Consider the following 18,600-nt stretch of genomic DNA (forward strand, 5'->3'; position numbering starts at 1 on the left):
ACAATCCCTTATTTTATAAATGAGGGAAATAAGATCTAGAGAAAGTGACTTGTCCAGGATGAGTCAGCCAGCCCTTGATTTCCTATTTGTCAGTTCTCCAAAGCTTCCCAATGCTTAATCACAGAATCTCAGAGAGGGAAGAAACCCGGGAGAACATTTAGTCTTGTACCTGAACAGGAATCCAGGCTCCAACATACCATAGATCACTCCTCTGACCTTTGCTTGAGGCCCTTCTGAAGCAGGGAGCCCTCCATCCTCTGGCAGCCCAGACCTCCCCTTCCCCCCACAGGTTCTACATTAGGAGAGCTCAAGTTGATCCAACCCGAACTGTTCCCTTTACAGCTTCCTCCCACTATCCCTAGTTCTGCCATAAATATAATCCCTCTGCCACGTGACAACCCTTCCGATCTGTGAACAAAGCTGTTGTGCCCCTCCAGAGTCTTCCCTTTCCTCCCCAGGTCCTAATCAGCTCCCATGCCGGTCCCCTTGCTGGCCTTCCCCTGAATGATCTATGACTGGCACTTAGAACCAAACTCAATATCCCAGAGAAGGGATGACCAGGGCAAAGGACAATGGGACAGCTAAGGGTCCTTGCTCTGGGTATGCTGCTTCTCTCTCTCTCTCTCTCTCTCTCTCTCTCTCTGGGGCAATGACTTTTAAGTGACTTGCCCAGGGTCACACACCTAGTAAAGTGTCAAATGTCTGAGGCTGAATTTGAACTCAGGTCCTCCTGAATCCAGGGCCAGTGCTTTATCCACTGTACCACCTAGCTGCCCCAATGCTGCTTTTCTCTCACAGGTAGCCTGAAGTCCTGTTACAAAGTTGGCGTTTGAACCCAAGCGTTCAGACTGCACATCGAACTCAACCCACACTGATGAAATGCTTCCCATAAGTCGGGCACTATTCCAGCTGGTGGAGGGATAGGGAGAAAACAGACTGTCAGAGGATCCTGGATGTAGGGCCAGAAGTCACCTCAGAGGCCATTTAACCCAACCCCCTCATTTGAAGGAGCAAACTGAGCCAAAGAAGTTATGTGATGCACCCAGGGTAATATAGAGATTAAGAAATGGAAGCAAGGGCAGCTGGGTGGTGCAATGGATAAAGCCCACCCTTTCTGATGGAATACAAAGTGCATTAAGAATGCATCTAGGAGGGGCAGCTAGGTGGCGCAGTGGATAGAGCACCGGCCCTGGAGTCAGGAGGATCTGAGTTCAAATTCGACCTCAGATACTTGACACTTACTAGCCCTGTGACCCTGGGCAAGTCACTTAACCCTCATTACCCCGCAAAATAATAATAACAATAATAATAATAAAGAAATAAAAATATGGGAAAGAACGCTGATTATAAAGCGATTGTGAAAGGCAGTATGGTATGATGTAGGAGGTCAGATGATACCACGGATAGAGTGTCTGGCCTGGAATCATTGGGAAGACTCAACTCATCAGCTCAAATCTAGCCTCAGATACTACTTAATAACTGTGTGACCCTGGACAAGTCGCTTCACCCCGTTTGCCTCCGTTTCCACATCTGTAAAACGAACTGGAGAAGGAAATGACAAACCACTACAGCATCTTTGCCAAGAAAACTCCAAATGGGGTCATGAAGAGTTGGACACAACTGAACAAGAATGATTATTATTATTGATCAGAGTCAAGAAGATCTAAGTTCAAATTCCCCTTCAGATCATTTTTATTCTCTGTGTAATCCTGGGAAGTCACTTTTCCTATCTGGGCCTCAGCTTCTTCATGTGTAAAATGAGGGGATTGGACTTCATGGCCCCTAAATTCTTGTCCAGCTTTAAATAGATGATCCTCTGAAGTAACCAGAATTCAATAAAATAGGGGGCAGCTAGGTGGCGCAGTGGATAGAGCACTGTCCCTGGATTCAGTAAGACATGAGTTCAAATCTGGCCTCAGACACTTAACACTTACTAGCTGTGTGACCCTGGGCAAGTCACTTAACCCCAATTGCCTCACCAAAAAACCAAAACAAAACAACAACAACAAAAAAGAATTCAGTAAAATAGGGAGCTACTGGTCTCCCTGGGGCATGGGGGTGGAGAGGGTGGGTGAGCAGCCTCCTAATTCAGCCTTCAGGGTATTGGTCTCCTCTCCCCCCCAAGTGGTGCTGTCCATCCCTCTGCTCCTATTAGAGGGCACTTTTACTGCTACTTGCCCTAGGGGAGGTTTAGAATGCTTCCTAATGAGTATGAATTCCCATTTATGGCTCTGATTCCCTAGAGAGTCGACCCAGGAGCCCGACTTCCTGGACTTAAATGCAACTAATAGGAGCACAGCCGGTTTAAGGAAGGACATCCTCCAGAAATATGAAGCATCTGGTCCCACTATTCTCTGTCCCTTTGAGAGTGCATCCGGAAGTGCTCTGTCCAGCGCCAGGCGCTGAATTTCTTCTGCAGGACATTGATAGGTTACAGTGTCCAGAGAGGGAAAACTGAGGTCAGGAAGCAACTTGAATCCGTGGTATACAAGGATAGATGAAGAAACTGGACAGATTTAGACTTGAGAGAGATAGAGAACTGCCTTCCAGTACTGAAGGACTGTCATGGGCAAGAGAGAAGACCTTGATTTACTTGGCCCCAAAGGGTAACACTGAGAGTGATGGGGGGAAGTTGTAAATTAGGAATGATGTCAGAGAAAACTTTCTAACAACTAGAGCTGCCCCCACAGTGCAATGGGGCTGCCTCAAGATGTCATAGGATCAGAGATTTAGAAACTGGAAACTTCTACTAGAAGCTAGAACTGACTGAGTCTTCATATTTGTTTTTTGGTTTTTTTAATTAAGTAAAATTGGTTTTCTCTCCCTCTCACCATCCCCAATGAGGGGGGAAAAAAAGAAAAAGAAAAATCCCATAACATTTGCATTTTGGCCCTTGCTCACAGTACACAACACTGCCATGCTCTTGGTCACTTTTCCTGGGCACTTGTGGCCAGAGATCCTGCTCTAGCTGTAAAGAGACAGAATTCTGCTGTAATGTGCCAAGGAAAACTTTCATCCTTGGCCCATCCATGACTTCAACCTGAAGGCCTGGGTTTGAATCTACACTTCTATTAGCTGTGTGATCTTGGGTAAATCTCAAAGCTTTCTTTTCTTTTTTTTTCTTTTTTTTTTTTTTAGTGAGGCAATTGGGGTTAAGTGACTTGCCCAGGGTCACACAGCTAGTAGGTGTCAAATGTCTGAGGGTGGATTTGAACTCAGGTACTCCTGACTCCAGGGCCGGTGCTATATCCACTGCGCCACCTAGCTGCCCCTCAAAGCTTCATTTTCAAAGTTCTCCCAGAAGGTGACTCTGGGTCTTAGCCCTTGATGACGTCTGGGCATGAGTGGGCTTCTGACCTGGTGGGGAACCTAGCCTTCCTGTGGGTACTTTGGTTTATAGCTTCAGTTTTGGAGTATATTGGAGATGAGATGGGCCTGGGAGGTCATCTAGGTTAGGCTTACCACACCCCTTCAGAGTTTACACAGGGGGAAACTGAGGCTCAGAGAAATCAAATTATGAATTTAGAGCTGAAAGAGACCTCACAGATCACATAGTATAACCCCTACAGATTAGGCAACTCTGGCCCAGACAGATGAAATCACTTGCCCAAGGTCACAAAAAAGAAGTATCAGGTAAACTATTCCTTGCTTTTGGGGGCAGGTAGGTGCAATAGATAAAGCACCAGTCCTGGATTCAGGAGAACCTGAGTTAAAATCTGGCCTCAGACACTTGACACTTACTAGCTGTGTGACCCTGGGTAAGTCACTTAACCCCAATTGCCCTGCAAACAAACAAACAAACAAACAAAAACCTATTCCTTGCTCTGCTAATTTGCTTATGGTATTACCCTTCGAGTCTAAACCATCTACCCATTTTGACTTTATCTTGGTATATGTCGTAAGATGTTTAGATTTATCAAAGGTGAGATTTGAACGCAGCTCCTCAGACTGCAAAGTCAATGGTCTTTCCATTGCACCTGTAGTAGCTCTACCTTCCCTGTGGGCCCTCAAGGATTGTTTGACAGAAGGGCCCCAGGAATGTAGGGAGTTATTATTATTATTATTATTAGGCTGAAATTGTTCTGGAATGAAATGCCCCCAGTCTAAAAGGCTTTCTGGGACCAGGCCTGGAGATTAATAGCAGCAGGGCCCCGGGGGAGGGCCCTGGGTAAGAAATAGACCCATTTGGAGCCTTTTCATCTAAACCTTAAAAAGCTTCCATTACTTACTCCCAAGGCTTGCAGTGTCACTTTAAATACATGTTGGGCAACATCAGCTGTTCTATTTTTCTTTTTCATTATACAAAGTGAGATCTGAGAACAGCTCAGCGTCTGGAAAGGGGGCGGCTGGAGCAGAGGGGGAGGATACTGCCTGGCAGAGGTTTCTGGCAATTAAGACCTACTTGCTGCCTCTTCTGGGGCTCTGAAGGGAGAGAATCCTTGGCTCCACCAAGGTCGCCAAAGAATCTCCAGAACCTGGGAAGGTTCTCCAGCTGAGAGAGGGTCAGCCCTGACTCAGCATGTCTAAAAGGGGCCGGGAGGAGTAACCAGCCCCGAATGGAGGGATTGGTTAAAGAGTTATGGCCAGGGGATAAAAATATCCCCAATACCAGGGCAGCTACTCACACCTTGAATCCATCCCAGTATCTTCAGTCCGATGCAACAAATGGTTGTTCAACATGTCAGCAGCTTTGGGGAATGCAGAGAAAATTACAGCGGAGGAGTTTACAGTCTAATCATCTCCCCCTTTGTGCCTTTGCCCAGGCTGTGACCCTACCTTGTCATGCTCTTCTTTTTCTTTTTTTGTGTGTGGGGCAATTGGGGTTAAGTGACTTGCCCAGGGTCACACAGCTAGTAAGTGTTAAGTGTCTGAGGCCAGATTTGAACTCAGGTCCTCCTGACTCCAGGGCTGGTGCTTTATTCACTGTGCCACCTAGCTGCCTTGTCATGCTCTTCTTGATCACCTCTATCACCTTGAATTCTGAGCTTCTTTCAAGGCTTGGTTTATGTCCCATCTTGGCATCCTTCAGTGGAGAGAGTTGCAGGCCCTGGGTCAGGAAGTTGTTGTTGTTGCTGTTCAATTGTATCCAACTCTTTGTGACCCTATTTGGGGTTTTCTTGGCAAAGAAACTGGAGTGATTTGCCATTTCCTTCTCCAGCTCATTTTACAGATGAGGAAACTGAGGTAAAGAGGGTAAAGTGACCTGCTCAGGGTCACACAGCTAGCAAGTGTCCGAGACTAGATTTGAACTCAGGTCTTCCTGACTCCAGGTCTGGCGCTCTATCCACAGTGACACCTAGATGCCCCTGAGTCGAGAAGACCTAACTTCAGATCCTTGCTTACTTGCTGTGGGACCATGGGCAAGTCATTTCACCTTTTTCAGCCTCAGTCTTTATTTGTTTTTTTTGTTTTTTGTTTTTTTTTGGTGGGGCAATGGGGGTTAAGTGACTTGCCCAGGGTCACACAGCCAGTAAGTATCAAGTGTCTGAGGCCGGATTTGAACTCAGAAACTCCTGAATCCAGGGCCGGTGCTTTATCCACTGCGCCACCTAGCTGCCCCCTCTCAGTCTTTATTTGTAAAAAGAAGTGGTTTGACATGGTGGCCTTCCAGCTATATCCCCTCGATTATTTTGAATGTATCCTTCACTGACTCATCTGTGTTCATGTTGTTTCTCTCTAGTAGAATGTAAGCTCTTTGGGGGGCAGCTAGGTGGCGCAGTGGATAAAGCACCGACCTTGGATTCAGGAGGACCTGGGTTCAAATCCGGCCTTAGACACTTGACACTTACTAGCTGTGTGACCTTGGGCAAGTCACTTAACCCTCATTGCCCTGCCCCCCCCCCAAAAAAAGAATGTAAGCTCCTTGATGACAAGAACTATTTCTTTTGGGGAGGGCGGGGCAATGAAGGTTAAGTGACTTTCCCAGGGTCACACAGCTAGTAAGTGTTAAGCGTCTGAGGCCGGATTTGAACGCAGGTCCTCCTGAATCCAGGCTGGTGCTTTATCCACTACGCCACCTAGCTGTCCCAACTGTTTCCTTTTGGTCAGCTTCTCATTCTCTCAGAATAGTGCCTAGGTGCCTAGTACAATAGGTGCTTAATAAATGCCTGTTGAATGAATGAATAGTAATCACTCACATTCAACCCTGTGAGGCCACTAGTGAAAGTAGAATTATTTCCATTTTGCCGACAAAGAAGCTGAGATTCAAAGAGTATAAAGTGACTTGCCCATGTTAATATTAAAGTAGGAAGGAAACACTGGCTCTCTCTCCCAGAGCATGGCAGGCTACAGCTATTCCTTAGTGTTTGTCCCAAGGATACCCTCAGGGGTTGGCAGGTTCCTTCTCTTCTCAGCTGTCAGGAGCTCAGGCCACCTCTGGCTACTTTCCCCTAACTTTAAGGTGTCAATGAGTAACACCTCAGTTCTATTTAAGCACTTAACGGTGATTGTGGATTAGCTTTTACTATGGGATGACCCTTTTTGCCTCAGTTTCCTCATTTATAAAATGAGCTGGAGAAGGGAATGGCAAACCACTCCAGTGTCTCTGCCAAGAAAACCCCAAATGGAGTTATGGAGAGTTGACATGACTGAAACAACAACAAGGCCCCCCTAGGTGGCGCAGTGGATAAAGCACCAGTGCTGAATTCAGGAGGACCTAAATTCAAATCCGACCTCAGACACTTGACATTTACTAGCTGTGTGACTTTGGGCAAGTCACTTAACCCTCATTGCCCCGCAAAAAAAAAAAAAGAAAGAAAAGAAAAGAAAAGAAAAAGAAACAAAAAAAATTTACTTTGAATGCAAGAACCAAGTACAAATATTTCCCCCCAAATACTTTGGGGGCCATACTTCTGCCTATACCAGATAGGTCTCTAGGAAGGCTCAATTTAGCTCAGTTCCTATACAGCATTGGCCCTCCCTAGTTCATGTTCAAGGGCAGTCAGCCAATTAGCATTTTTTACTTTATGCCAGGCACTAGACTAAGCCCATATACTAATTGTATGGAGATACAAAGAAAGTCAAAAGATATTCCGAGCTCTTTAGGGTCTCACAATTTAATGGGGGAGACAAGATGCCAACAACTTTGTACAAACAAGCTGGATACAGGACAAATAAACAGCAACCAATGGAGGGAAGGCACTAGAATGAAGAGAGATTAGGAAACGTTTCTTGTTAGAGAATGGGACTTTAGCTTTGACTTGAAGGGTGGTACTGATCTTTTTCCCCTAAAATGGAAAACAGTAGATTCAGAGGCCGGAGAGGGAGGCAAAGCCTCTTCTTGGGTCTCCCCCGTTTATGGAATTCTCTCTCCTTGGGTGCTGTGAGTAGAGTAAAACTGATGGAGCAGAAGAGCAGAAAGAATTGAAGCAAGAGAGATGGCGGAAGCTTATGGAATGCATCCACATCCAATCAAAGAGTAGCCTATTCACCGTGTAGTCAGTGGACCAGAAGCAGTTACAGAATGCCTGCGCATGCTTCTTAAGGGTCTCTCCAAGAGACTTCCCTTTGCCTGGTATCATGACTGTCCTTCTAGAAGTGGCTTCCCCATATGGGGAGACTCATCCCAGGCGTCTGAACATGTGTCAGACCCCATTAGTGAAACAACTGACATTTATATAGTGATTTAAAGTTTGTATTTGATCAGACCCCAAGCTCTTTGATGAATTCAGATGTGATTTCTTTTTCTTTTCTTTCTTTTTTTTTTTTTGGTGAGGCAATTGGGGTTAAGTGACTTGCCCAGGGTCACACAGCTAGTAAATGTCAAGTGTTTTAGGCCGGATTTGAACTCAGGTCTTCCTGAATCCAGGGCCCGTGCTTTATCTACTGTGCCACTTAGCTGCTCCTCTGATTTATTTGGTTTTTGGGGGTTTTTTTGCGGGGCAATGGGGGTTAAGTGACTTGCCCAGGGTCACACAGCTAGTAAGTGTCAAAGGTCTGAGGCCGGATTTGAACTCAGGTACTCCTGACTCCAGGTCTGGTGCTCTATACCCTGTGCCACCTAGCTGCCCCCAGCACTTTACAAACTTTAAATCAGAGGAGCAGGGGCAGCTAGGTGGCGCAGGGGATAAAGCACCAACCCTGGAGTCAGGAGTACCTGAGTTCAAATCCGGCCTCAGACCTTTGACACTTACTAGCTGTGTGACCCTGGGCAAGTCACTTAACCCCAACTGCCTCACTAAAAAAAAAAAAAAAGGTAAAGTTTGTAAAGTGCTTACATAGAGAACCTCATTTAATGCTCACAGTAAACCTGTGAAGTAGGTGCAATGGGCAAAATTATCTCCATTTTACAGATGAGAAAACTGAGACTAGGAGAGTTAAAAGTGGCTTGCCCAGGGCCACCTAGTTAGTATGTGTCCAGAGTGGGATTTGAACCCAGGTACTGTGCTGTATCAACTATACTATATTACCTCTCAAGGCAAAGATATAAATCACTGTTACAAGGGGAGGGGATGTAGCTAGATGGAATGTGGATGGATCATTAGATTTGGATCAGGAAGTCCTGAGTTCAGATTCAGCCTCAGATACTTACTAGCTATGCAATCCTGGGCAAATTACTTAACCTCTCTTTGCCTGATATGTAAAATGGGGATAATAATAGCATACTCTTTCCAGGGTTGTTATGAGGAGAAAATAAGATAATATTTGTGAAGTGCTTTGCAAACCTTTAGAAGCTATAGAAATGCTAGCTGTTATTGTTAAATGCAAAGGAGAAATCCAGGCAAAGTACTATGAGACATTTGAGCACAGCGTGGACTAGGAAGACCCTTTGGAGGAGAGACTGAGTTGAAGTTTTAAGAAGGTATGGATTTTAATTGCTGGAGAAAGTGGGAGAATGCATTTGAGACCTGAGGGACAGTGGGAGTAAAGGAGATGGCAGAGAGGCAAGATGCAGATGGATAGCAGAAAGCAGTCTAGTCAGAACACACAAAGTGGAGGAAACAAGTCTGTGGAAGGCCTTAAATGAGAGTCAGGAGTCTATGCTTTATTCTGTTTTGGAGTAAGAGAATGACATGATCACAACTGTGGGCTTCAGGGATTACTTGGGCAGAGATGTGAAGGAAGGATTAGAAATAGGATAGGCAGGGAGAGTTTCTGTTCACTTTTTTTTTTTTAGGCAGGAAGACAAACAGGGTTAAGTAACTTGCCCAGGGACACACAGCTAGTGTCTGGGGTCAGATTTGGACTCAGAACCTCCTGTGTCCAGGGCAGTGCTCTATCCACTGCACCACTTAGATGCCCCTATCTTTATTCTTACTCATTAGCTAGTTACTGCCAAAGACATTTAATTAGAAAACATATCGAGAAAAGTAGAAGAAAACATTTTTCCCATTAATCTGGGGTACCTTTTTCCAAGACTTCACATCAGTGAAAGTGAACATTCAAAAAGGCACACCTCCCTGAAGGACCCAAATCCCTGGCTAGCATCTACATGGATATATAATAATATGGAAAGCCTTTGAGATACTAATACAAGGGGCAGCTAGGTGACCCAGTGGATAAAGCACCAGCTCTGAATTCAGGAGGACCTGAGTTCAAATTTGATTTCAGACACTTGACACTTACTAGCTGTGTGACCCTGGGCAAATCACTTAACCCTTATTGCCCTGCAAAGAGAGAGAGAGAGAGAGAGAGTAATTCAAGGTGCTAAGTGGCCCTGCCCCCAGGAAATCTAGAATCTCACTAGGGGAATCAGAGGACCTGGCCTATAGCTAGTCAACAGAAAGAATCCTAAACTCACAGAATCTTGCATTGCAAGGACCTCAAACATGACATAACTCAACCCATTCCTGATCAGAAATCTAATTTATAACGTCTTTAATTGGTGTTCATCCAGAATTCAGCTCCACCCAACATTAATCTTAGCTCCTGTTATTTTAAACTTTTGTTGTTGTTGTTGTTGAGTTGTTTCGCAATTCTTTGTTGACCCTATTTGGGGTTTTCTTGGCAAGGATACTGGAGTGGTTTGCTATTTCCTTCTTTAGTTCATTTTACAGATGAGGAAACTGAGGCAAGCAAGGTTAAGCCATTTACCCCCCTGGGAGTGTCTGAGGTCAGATTTGAACTCAAGAAGTCTTCTTGACTCCAGGCTTGGCACTCTGTCCACTGTGCTACCTAACTGCCCCTATTTAAAACTAAAGAGAAATAGAGAAGCGAGAAAATCATTCCATGGAGGAATTGAAAAGTAACCCAGCAGGACATATTTTCCATAATTTAAAAAATAAGAACTCAAATATGAGAATGCATCTCCTCACAGAAGTGGGGGCCTATGGGACTAAAACATTGCATATACCAAGTGTTTTTTATTTCTTTGAACTCTCTTTTTTCTTCTTTGTTACAAGGGATGGTTCTCTGGGTAGGGAAGCGATATATTGGGAAATGAAAGGGACGTAAAAACAGAAGGTATTAATAAAAACCCCTCAAAACACTTGGACAGACTTGGAGAGAAAGCAGAGCATAGAAGGGTCCCTATGTGTCATGGTCCATGGGGTTACAAAGAATCGGACACAACCAAACCACAAAAACTTTTTTATTTGACAAAGTCTTTTCCATACAACAGCCATGTGAAGCAGCTGGTGAAATCAATGCCCCCATTTATTTATTTATTTATTTATTTATTTATTTATTCATTCATTCATTCATTTTTTATCCATTCATTCACTTATCTATCTATCTATCTGTTTATTTTTTGTGTGGGGGGGGCAATGAGGGTTAAGTGACTTACCCAAGGTCACACAGCTAGTTAAGTGTCTGAGGTCTGGATTTGAACTCAGGTCCTCCAGAATCCAGGGCTGTTGCTTTATCCACTGTACCACCTAGCTGCCCCCAATGCCCCCATTTTTTTTTTTTTAGTGAGGCAATTGGGGTTAAGTGACTTGCCCAGGGTCACACAGCTAGTCAGTGTTAAGTGTCTGAGGCTGGATTTGAACTCAGGTACTCCTGACTCCAGAGCCGGTGCTCTATCCACTGCGCCACCTAGCTGCCCCCAATGCCCCCATTTTAGAGATGAGGAAACTGAGGACCTCAGAAAGAAGGGGCCGGGCAGACAGTCCTAAGTACGGTAAACAAATGCCTGCAGAGTGTGAATACTCATGGATCCCACATGCTGGGTTCAACATGTCCAAACCTGCCCTTCCTCCTCCTGCTCCTCCTGCTAACTTCTCTGTTTCTGTGGCTGGCATCACCATCATTTGTTGCCCACATGCCAAACTAGAGAGTCATCTCTCACTCCTCCCTTACTGTCACTCCCCCCACCCCCCATCTGAATTACCAAGAAGCCTTGTTGATTACAAAGTGACCTCCGACATGACTTCATCTGTTCCCTTAATGCAACCAAAGAAATGAAGCATCTGGTGTGTTTGGAGAAAATCCCAGGTATAGACCCCCCCATTCCCCCCCAAATCCCCCGACAACACAAAACACAAAAAAACTGAGGGTCATATTGGGATGGGAAATAAAACAAATGTTGCTGATGATTTGAGAGGATCATAGATCTAGAGGTTGAAAGGATCTGGGGACATGGAACTCAACCCCCTCATTTTACATATGGGGAAACTGAGGCTTAGATCATGGGATAGTAATGTAGATGCAGGAGGGGACCTCTCAGTCTGTTAAGTCCAACCCTCTCTGTTTTCTCTCTGATGATAGGTTATGCTCTAAAGCCTTCAAAGGACTTCCCAGCCATTAGCTTTCCTTTTGTTCCTCACTTAACAGCCCAAGGAGAGTCAGCCTGGCTTGGTGATCCAAGAGCCTTGCAATCAACAAAACTCATTCAAATGCTACCTGTGATACCTACTGGCTGTGTGATCTGGGGCACACCAGAGCAATTCCCAAAGACCAGAAGTAGGAGGTTCTTCCTCTTATGGTAGTCATTACAGGACCAGTTCCTATTCCTACCGACCCTGTGAGGTAGGGTCTACAAGCATTATCATTCCCATTTTACAGATGAGGGAGCTGAGACTTGGACAGGTGAAGTTATTTGCCTATGGTCACACAGCTAGTAAGATTTAGAGCCAGGATCTGAACTCAGTTCTTCTTGACCCCCCAAGTCAAGCCCTGTACCCGCTATATCATGCTTCCTATATAAGACAATGACCTTTGGAGGACTTAAAATATGGATGGGAACTATAACTTGTTTACAAATAACAGTGGAGCAGCTAGGTGTTACAGTGGATAGAGCACTGGCCCTGAAGTTAAGAGGACTGAGTTCAAATCTCTCCTCATACACTTACTGTGACCCTGGGCAAGTCACTTAACCCTGACTGCTTTAAACATCCAGAACTATCTCTAGTTGTCTTGATGTATATCTTGCCAGGGGACCCAGATGGCTCTGGAAGAGAGAGTGAGGCTGGTGACCTTGCACAGCCCTGCCTCCCTTAAATGCAATTCACTACAAGTCACAACATCACCTCCCCAATGTCATGGTCCTCTTCCAGAACAAAGGACAAACAATGACAAATAACAACATTGCAAATTAGAATCAAAGAATTTTAATTAGATCATCTTGTTCAACCAATGCCGCTTTTTTTTTTTTTTTTGCAGGGCAATGAGGGTTAAGTGACTTGCCCAGGGTCACACAGCTAGTAAGTATCAAGTGTCTGAGGCTGAATTTGAACTCAGGTCCTTCTGAATCCAAGGCCAGTGCTTTATCCACTGTGCCGCCTAACTGCCCCCGCCAATGCTTATTTTTAAGGAATTATTTTCTTCAGTCAGCTTTTGCACCTCCTTTTCCATTTGGCCAATTCTAATTTTTAAGGAGTTGGGGGTTTTGGTGTTTTTTTTTTTGGTGAGGCAATTGGGGTTTAAGTGACTTGCCCAGGATCACACAGCTAGTAAGTGTCAAGTGTCTGAGGCTGGATTTGAACTCAGGTCCTCCTGACTCCAGGGCCAGTGCTTTATCCACTGTGCCACCTAGCTGCCCCAAGGAGTTGTTTTCTTAAGTGGATTTTTTCCTATTTGGCTCATTGTACTTTTTAAGGAATTGTTTTCCTCAACAAATGTTTGTCCTTTCCCAAGCTATTAACTTTCTCTTGTATACTTCTCATTTCTTTTCCCATTTTTTCTTCTACTTCTACTTCTCTGATTTGATTTTTCCCCAATTCTTTTATTTTGTTGCTGTTGTTATTTTTTTGTGGGGCAACAAGGGTTAAGTGACTTGTCCAGGGTCACACAGCTAGTAAGTGTCAAGTGTCTGAGGCTGGATTCGAACTCAGGTCCTCCTGAATCCAGGGTTAGTGCTTTATCCACTGTACCACCTAGCTACTCCCAATTTGATTTTGTTTTTTGTTTTTTTTTAGTGAGGCAGTTGGGTTAAGTGACTTGCCCAGGGTCACACAGCTAGTAAGTGTTAAGTGTCTGAGGCCGGATTTGAACTCAGGTACTCCTGACTCCAGGGCTGGTGCTCTATCCACTGTGCCACCTAGCTGCCCCCCAATTTGATTTTTAAAATCCTTTTTGAGTTCTTTTTCTTTTTTAACATTCTTTCAAGAATGCTTTTTGGTTTTCAGACCAATTCATCTTCCCCTTTGAGGCTTCACATGTAGGCATTTTGCCAGTGTTATCCTCTTCTGCATTTGTATTTTGGTCTTCCCTGTCACCATAGTAGTTTTCTATGGTGAGTGTTCTTTTTTTTTCCTTACTCATATTTTAGCCTATTTCAAGACTTTTAAAGTTGAGCAGTGGTCCTGTGGCACAGAGAGGACTGTCCCAAGTTTTTTGTTCAGTGACTCACAGCGGCTTGCTCATTGCACTGGGGTGCCTCAGCCCAGCAGCGCCTGTTGTGTAGCAAATAACCAGCTAGTAGATTGCCTTCTGTGTCGGGGCTGGGGGACCTCACAACTGGCTTGCTGTGCCACTAGCCTTCTAAGCCTGGACTGAGGGTCCTCAGCTGCTGATCTGTGCTGTGGCTAAGAGCCTTCCACTGGCTTGACTGGATACCCTCTGCACTGAGCTGCACTCCCCCAGCTTCTCTCCACCATCTTGACTCCACCTCCTCAACCAATGCTAAGCATGTGGTCATCTAGCCTTTGCCTGGAAGGCATCTAGTGAGGGAGAACTTAGCCCTGCCCCCTCCAGACAGCCCATTTCACTTTGGAGCTGTCCTAATTTTTCAGAAAGGTTTTCTGATTTTAAGCCTCAATTGGCTTCTGCTGCTCCTAATTCTGCCCTCTGGGGCCAAGCTTTGTTCAGTCTAGTCTTCATGACCCCATTTGGGGTTTTCTTGATGAAGATACTTTTCCTTCTCTAGTTAATTTTACAGATGAGGAAACTGAGACAAACAGGATGTTATCTTTTTTTTTTTTTGGTGGGGCAGTGGGGGTTAAGTAACTTGCCCAAGGTCACACAGCTAGTAAGTGTCAAGTGTCTGAGGCCGGATTTGAACTCAGGAACTCCTGAATCCAGGGCCGGTGCTTTATCCACTGTGCCACCTAGCCGCCCCCTGAGACAAACAGGATGAAGTGACTGGTCCAGGGTCACACAACTAGGAAGTGCTTGAGGCCAGATTTGACCTCAGGTCTTTCTCACTCAAGGCCTGGCACATTATCCACTGCACCACGTAGCTGCCCCTAGATATTGAATAGTTGAAGAAAAATATCATATATCCTTCCCTCCCTCCCCCAAGACTTTTCTTTTTTCTCATTTTCATTCCCAATTCCTCTAATTGATCTGTGAAAGGCTAATTTACAAGTTTCTTCCCCAGTCTAGTCATTGGCTAGAACACAAGCAGCCTGTTAATATCCCTCTGAACCTGAGGCTCATAAACTTTTTTTTTTTTGGTGAGGCAATTGGGGTTAAGTGACTTGCCCAGGGTCACACAGCTAGTAAGTATTAAGTGTCTGAGGCTCGGATTTGAACTCAGGTCCTCCTGACTCCAGGGCCAGTGCTCTATCCACTGCACTACCTAGCTGCCCCAGCTCATAAACTTTTTTTTTGGTGGGGCAATGAGAGTTAAGTTCATAAACTTGTTTGTTTGTTTGGGGGTTTTTTTGTGCAGCAATGAGGGTTAAGTGACTTGCCCAGGGTCACACAGCTAGTAAGAGCCAAGTGTCTGAGACTGGATTTGAACTCAGGTCCATCCTGAATCCAGGGCCGGTGCTTTGTCCACTGCACCACCTAGCTGCCCCCCAAGTTCATAAATTTTTCTTTCTTTTTTTTTTTGCGGGACAATGGGGGTTTAGTGACTTACCCAAGGTCACACAGCTAGTAAGTGTCAAGTGTCTGAGGCCGGATTTGAACTCAGGTACTCCTGACTCCAGGGCTGATGCTCTATCCACTGTGCCATCTAGCTTCCCCCCCCCCCCCCGTCATAAACTTAAAAAAAATATTTTGAGAACTACATTTCAACAGGCTTGGTCTTCTTTGTGGTGGATAGAGCACAGACCCCGGAGTCAGGAGGACCTGAGTTCAAATCTGACCTTGGACATTTACTAGTGGTGTGACCCTGGGCAAGTTACTTAACCCCAATTGCCTCCCCTTCCAAATTCCTGTCTTTTATGCATTTAAAAACATCATTCTGAAAAGGCAGCCATCGCCTTCTTCACACTACCAAGGAGGTTCAGGACACAAAAATCTTTGGAGCTCCTAATACTCCAGATGTGGTTTGAGGGTGGCATGGCACAATGAGACTAATATTTTCTTCTTTCTAAACAATATGTGTCTAGGGGAGGCAGTGTAGTCTCTGAAGTTAGAGGACTTGAGTTCAAATCCCATCTCTGATGCTTACCACCCTTGCAATTTTATTATTATTATTATTATTTGGTGGGACAATGAGGGTTAAGTGACTTGCCCAGGGTCACACAGCTAGTAAGTGTCAAGTGTCTGAGGCCGGATTTGAATTCAGGTCCTCCTGAATCCAGGACCAGTGCTTTATCTGCACCACCTAGCTGTCCCCAACCCTTGCAACTTTAGATAAATCACTTTATGATTGAGGCAACTTTGTGGTGAAGTGGATAGAGTCCAGGACCTGGAGTCTAGATACACCTGAGTTCAACTGTGGCTTATTGGTTGTGAGATCCTGGGCAATTCGCTTCCCTCTTTGACTCGGTTTCCTCAACTGTATATAACCGTAGTTACCAAAACCCATTGGTGGGGGACTCTCTCTTTATTGGTGGGGCTGGATATCCTGTTCTTTTTGAGGGGATAGGGCAGAATTTGAGAGAATGCCAGTGTTTGATTCATTTTTCTAGAGTCTCTTTCAAGTTTTCTTCAAGTCTTGTAGTAGATTCGGACACTTCTGGCTTCCTGCTTCCAGCGGGGATGTGGAAGAGGCCAACCCTACTTCAGGTTTAAGGAAAAGGCTCTGGGAAGAGTCTTTTATACATATTATATGAGCAGCTGGCTGACTCTATCACACTCCTGTTCCCAGCTTGTTCCACAGGAGACTTCCCCTTGGGCAAGGTCTTGGAATCTCTTTCTAGTTGAGTTGAATTACCTCCCTCCTCATGGGAGAGCTCCTGCACTCTGAACAGCCTGGCTTATTTTCTCTCTTGTAGACCTTCTCTGATTTCTGTTTTGTTGTTGCTTTGGAGAAATGGGTTTTTCTTGGCTAAGTGCTGGATGTGTTCATTGTGCAATTGGCAGTTGGTGGGAAAGGGATCAAATCTTGGATATAAAGCTTGGGGACTTCCCCCTCCAATAATGAAAGAAGGCACCAGAAGTTCGCTTGAACCTGATCACAACCCCTCCGCCAACCAAAATTAAGGGAGCAGGTAGCTTTATTTCTGGCTTGCTACCCTTCTCTCAGAAGAGAATGGAGAAGCCTCTGGCCTCCACTTCCTGTTTTCCCTTGGGGCAGGAAGTAAAATCTACCTTACCTAAAAGGGCCTGGGGTGGGGAAGAGGCTAGACATAGCTATTCTGACTCAAGCCACACAAAGATACCTCTTGCTACATGTAGGGGACAGGGCTCTCTGCATGTACCACAGGGTTATTGTGAGGATAAAAATGAGATCATTTGTAAAGTGCTTAGCACAGTGTCAAGTATATAGTAGGCACATCATAAATGCTTATTCCCTTCTCTTCCCACTTTACTTCCATACATTTTTTCTAGGGGTTAAGTGACTTGCCCAGGGTCACATAGTTTGTAAGTGTCTGAGGCCAGATTTGAGCTGAGATTCTCCTGACTCCCGGGCCAGTGCTCTATCCACTGTGCCACCTAACTGCCCCCCCCCCGACTTTACATCTTGAGACCTCAGTTTCCTCATCTGTAAAGTGAGGGGGTTAGACCTAAGTTCTCATTAAATTCTTCTTCTGGTCAGAATAGACGACTGACTCATATGCCTAAAAACCCCAGGTCTTTTTTCACATCAGTTTCTGAAGGTCTTTTTCAGCTGAATTATTTCTTAGTATCTCTCCCCCCCCCCCCAATCCTGTACTTTTTGTGGACTTCTTAAACCAAAGTAGAGGACTTTCTCTTTCTTCCTATTAGAACATAAGTAGGGGCAGCTAGGTGGCCCAGTGGATAGAGTACTGGCCTTGGAGTCAGGAGGACCTGAGTTCAAACTTGGCCTCAGACACTTGACACTTACTAGCTGGGTGACCCTGGGCAAGTCACTTAACCCCCATTGCCCCGCAAAAAAAAAAAAAAAAAGGTAAGAATTTTAAATAGGCTACATTTGAACAATCATGTGAAACATATTTCCATATTAGTCATGTTGCAAAAGGAGAAACAGACCAAAAGGAAAAAAAAATCACAAAAAAGATAAAGTTGAAATAGTATACTTCGATCTGCATTCACATTCCACCCGTTCTTTCTTTCTTTCTTTCTTTCTTTTTTTTTTGGGTGAGGCAATTGGAGTTAAGTGACTTGCCCAGGGTCACACAGCTAGTAAGTGTTAAGTATCTGAGGCTGGATTTGAACTCAGGTACTCCTGAATCCAGGGCCAGTGCTCTATCCACTGCACCACCTAGCTGCCCCTTACCCATTCTTTCTGTGGATATGGGGAGTATTTTTTCATCATAACTCCTTCAGAATTGTCCTTGATCATTGTATTGATGAGAAGAGCTGTTAGTCATAGCTGATCATCACACAACGTTGTTGTTACTGTGTACAATGTTCTTTTGGTTCTTCTTACTTCACTTTGCATCCGTTCATGTAAGTATCTGAAATCTGTTTGCTTGTCATTTCTTATAGCACAATAATATTCCATCACAATCATATACCACAACTTCTTTTTTTAGTGAGGCAATTGGGGTTAAGTGACTTGCCCAGGGTCACACAGCTAGTAAGTGTTAAGTGTCTGAGGCCGGAATTGAACTCGGGTCCTCCTGACTCCAGGGCCGGTGCTCTATCCACTGCTCCCCCTAGCTGCCCCATATATACCACAACTTCTTCAGCCCTTTCCCAGTTGATGGGCATCCCCCCAAATTCTAATTCTTTGACACCACAAAACTGCAATAAATATTTTCGTACGTGTAGGTCCTTTTCCCTTTTTATGATCTCTTTGGGATACAGACCTAGTAGTGGTATTTAGGCAAATTTATTAACTCTATGTTTATGCTGGATATATTTTTATATGTCCTTCCATTGGAATGCAACCTCCTCCCAAACAGGGATTGTTTCATTCTTTGTACTTGTATTTCCATGCCTCACACAGTGCTTGGC

The sequence above is a fragment of the Dromiciops gliroides genome, chromosome 1 (genome assembly GCF_019393635.1).
Source record: "Dromiciops gliroides isolate mDroGli1 chromosome 1, mDroGli1.pri, whole genome shotgun sequence".
In the NCBI taxonomy this organism is placed as follows: Eukaryota; Metazoa; Chordata; class Mammalia; order Microbiotheria; family Microbiotheriidae; genus Dromiciops; species Dromiciops gliroides.